The sequence below is a fragment of the Montipora capricornis genome, chromosome 3, assembly GCF_036669925.1.
Source record: "Montipora capricornis isolate CH-2021 chromosome 3, ASM3666992v2, whole genome shotgun sequence".
Lineage (NCBI taxonomy): Eukaryota > Metazoa > Cnidaria > Anthozoa > Scleractinia > Acroporidae > Montipora > Montipora capricornis.
This window is the reverse complement of record NC_090885.1, coordinates 51266557-51270286: the sequence shown is the minus strand read 5'-3', so window position 1 is coordinate 51270286 and position 3730 is coordinate 51266557. Positions and strand designations below refer to the sequence as shown.

Sequence of the window (3730 nt, the reverse complement as noted above, 5' to 3'; positions counted from 1 at the left end):
ATAAACCCAGCAACTAAAAGGAGGGTGAGATCCAAAACATTGAGTGAAATTTCTGATGATACCATGGTAAATTTGATGGTGGGGTACAGTGAATTAATGAATTCGGTAAAATCCTTCAGCTTGGTGGTACCCTGGGTCCAAAGATCGAAAATGTCGTCTCGATATCTCCACCATAATTTAGGTTTGGTCTCCCCAGATTTGGCCTTTTGATCGATAATTCCCATCGCCAAATCAGCGTAACTACACGCGTTCTTAGGGCCCATTGCGGTGCCATGAGTTTGCAAAAATTGTTGATCCTGAAAGTGGGAATTGTTGTGCTCTAAGCAGATCTTCACAGCTTCAACGATACATTCAGTTGACGGAATTTGGAATTCTCGTGAATTAAGAGCATTTGTGACAGCTTTTATTCCCAGATTGTTGTCAATATTGGGGAACATTGACACAACGTCCCAGGAAACAAGAAGGGTACCTTCGGGGAATGGTCCAGTCTTGTTGAGATCTTCAATTTTTTGCAGTAAGTGGGTAGTATCTTTGACAAATGAAGGCAGTTTTTGGGCTAATGGCTTGAGATAAAATTCGGTAAATGCAGAAAGGTTTTCAATTGCTGTCCCACGACAAGAAGTAATTAACCTAAGCGGGTTCCCTTCCTTGTGCGTCTTTATAGTCCCAAAGGCTTTGCCCGGTTTGGCTTTGTTATTAACAACCCAATTAGCAACATTTTGGTCGATTTGCCCTTTCTGTAGCCATTTGTTACTCCACTCTAAAATGGTATTAACATAGTTGAACTACGGCCTGCCTCGTCAGGGGACCAAGGGAGGTGACAAATGACACCGGGGCGACCCTCAATAACTCCCCCGGCACCAATGCCGCTCGCATTGTAATAAACAATAGTACGCGAACCGGAAAATTGCTGACCAATTAGCCTTCCATTCAAACACCGCACATTTTCTTTCCGAAAGAGAAGTTCCTCCTTAACAGAGGGGGGCAGAGGGAATTTGGAATCCCAGCTGGACTGGAGGACGATGGACATATGAAGAAATTTTGTTATGAGGGTGGTGGTGTTACCAACAGCTAGGCTAAAAGAATTGATCCTGCCTGCAAGGGCAGAGAGTTCCCTAGCAGAGGAACAATTAGCTTTCAAAATAAAATTAATGTCAGACAAAACACGCTTGATTTTCTTCCCTGGGTTAAAGAGGAAACCCTGGAAGAGATTGATGGTGAATGAAACCCAGCCAATCAATAACAAGAGTGGGGACCCAAATAGATTTTACCGAATGAGGACCAAATCCAGAGCGCACCAGGTCTGACTTTACCTTAGTGCTATGATCCAAGGCAGCCCGAGACGAAGGGGCAACCCCAAAACCATCTTCGAGGTAAACTACAATATGGATGCCTTGCTGCCTCCAACAGGCGACGAGAGGCCTGAAAAGCTTGGTGAAAATATAACGGGCTGAGGAGAGCCCAAAGGGAAGGACCCGGAAACAAAAGTATCTAGTCTTACCCTTGTAAACCCAGGAGAACCCCAGGAAGGGTTGGTGAGGAGGTAAAATTGGGACATGATGATACCCACTCTTAATGTCAAAAGAAAACATGAAATGACCGTTTTCTAAACAATTCAGAGCAACCCTAAGATCTTCAAACTTAATACTCTGTTTCCATAAATGCTTATTAATGAATCTGAGATCCAAAATCAAACGCTTCTTCCCTGAGGACTGGACAGAAACGGACAAGGGATTAACATTACGAGGAATAATGTCCATGTCGAAAACCCGATAAGTAAGAAGCAACTCAGATATAGCCTCCTCAACAAAGCTCGGATGAGCTAGGGCAAAGTTGTTGTTCCTCAAAAAACTAGGTTGAGGCGTAGAATGAAAAGGAATAGGATACCCTTCGTTAATGACATCTAAAATAAACTGACTAGAACCAATCGAACGCCAAAACTGTATATGGTTCCTCAATCTATCTGGCGCAACAATATTACCACTAACACCCTGTTCATATTCGCAAAAGGCTAAATTATAATGTTCAGAAAAAAATTATTTGATGACTTATCTCTGTTCTGTAGGGATTGAAAGGGCTCACAGGCCATCACAGGCCATCACACGCGCTTGTTAGGCTGATTTGCTGAAGACTGGTAGTTCAGGATGGGGCACTGACTGCGAAAATGACCAAACTTTCCACACGCGAAGCAGGAACCCCCTCGAAAGCCAGGAGATGCTTTGGGCCATCTGCCAGTGTACAGATTCTGTAACGCTGTAGGAAAAACTGAGGGTTGCAGAAGAGGGACAGGTTAAAAATAAATGTATTACAACGTGAAAACGCATTGTTTCAGTGGTTCGCGGCAACGTTCATAAGGTGACTGAAGTTTTTTGGCCAAAAAAATATTGTGCACTTAAGGCACTAAGCGAAATGCTGTTCGTACTTGAAGAAAAATTTATTATTAGAGTTTAACACGAGTTTAACGATAACAATGCATGCATTAAATATTATTCGTTACGATGGCTTTTGTTTATATCTAATGCTTTTGGGTATTTTGCCTATGTGATACTAAATAAATGTTTCATCTGATGGTGTTCATTACAAATCTTCAAAGGGATCTTCTGGTGGAAGTTCCTTCCCATCAATGACTTCACTGATGCCCGCCTTCTTCCATCCTTTGGCAATTGATATCCTGCCTTCAGAGGAAGAGAGATGATTAAACATGCTCACAAGGCATGTTGCGTGAATTGGTTTTAAAACCGAGAGGCGCATGTCAACATCAACATCATCGAGAGGCACCCCTGAATCCAGTTGAGTGTGAATTTGTGCCGAGTACCAAGCCGTAAATTGGTCTTTCATGAACTTCTTTACTTCTCTGTTGACAGTCAAATCAAGGGCTTGGAAGAAATGGGTCATATTTGCTGGCACACTAACCACTTCAATGTTCATTGCTGCCAGTTTAGATAAAACCTTGCCTGTCTTGTGGCCTTTAAATACGTCCCAAATCAACAATGCCTTCTGTGTGGCTGGCAAATTCAGTTCTTTTCGCTTTAGGACAACGTATGGTTGAATGATGTTGTCAAGTAGATTGAGAGTTTCCAGTTCGTTCGAGTAGTGTTTGGGATTCTGCGTTACTACGAACCCACGTGGAAAGTCAAAGCCTCTCGGTTGACTTGCTTTGGTCTTCCTTTGATAAATTATTTGCATAGGCAGGAAGTCGCCGTTTAAAGAGATAACAAATGTGAGAGTAATGTTTCTTTTGTCTGTTGATTGGCACAGAAGAGGAATTGCGGGCTGCCATTGTCGTTTTTCCAACGGAGACGTACGATGAAGGTGTCTGATCGGCATTAAGAACAAGCTGCAGAGGAATACTGTGCACTGCAATGCAACTCTTGATGTCAGTTAAAAATGTTAATTTGCAATCGTCATAGATCCCTAAAGGAACGGGGGGTCTTGTTGTGGTTCCAGCTCACCTGGAGAAGTTACACCGTCGATAAATTGATCTCACCCAGGTCGAGGTTGGCTGAAATCCCCTGAAGTCTTTCGCGGGATTGCTCTTTATTAATGCCAAGGCTGAGGCTTTGACAACATTGAAATTAACAACACCACCTCTGTTTCGTATGCTCTTCAAAAGTAATATCAGTTTCTTGTCAAGATCAAGAAGGAGCAGCGGGCGGCCTCGGGTGTCGTGTGGAATAGAAGTCACGCTTTCTTGTATTCCTTGTCTCTTCATTTCCTTCAGTTTCTTCTG

The 3730-nt window shown here is 42.9% G+C and overlaps 1 long non-coding RNA gene across 1 annotated transcript in view; it reads left to right on the top strand.

Moving 5' to 3' along the window:
• The first annotated feature begins 1654 nt into the window (after positions 1–1654).
• The window catches only part of LOC138043340 (uncharacterized), a 6707-nt gene continuing 4631 nt past the window's right edge, over positions 1655–3730 (top strand). The window contains exon 1 of the long non-coding RNA XR_011131234.1: positions 1655–2355. This is a non-coding gene — a long non-coding RNA (uncharacterized lncRNA). The remainder of the gene's footprint in view (positions 2356–3730) is intronic.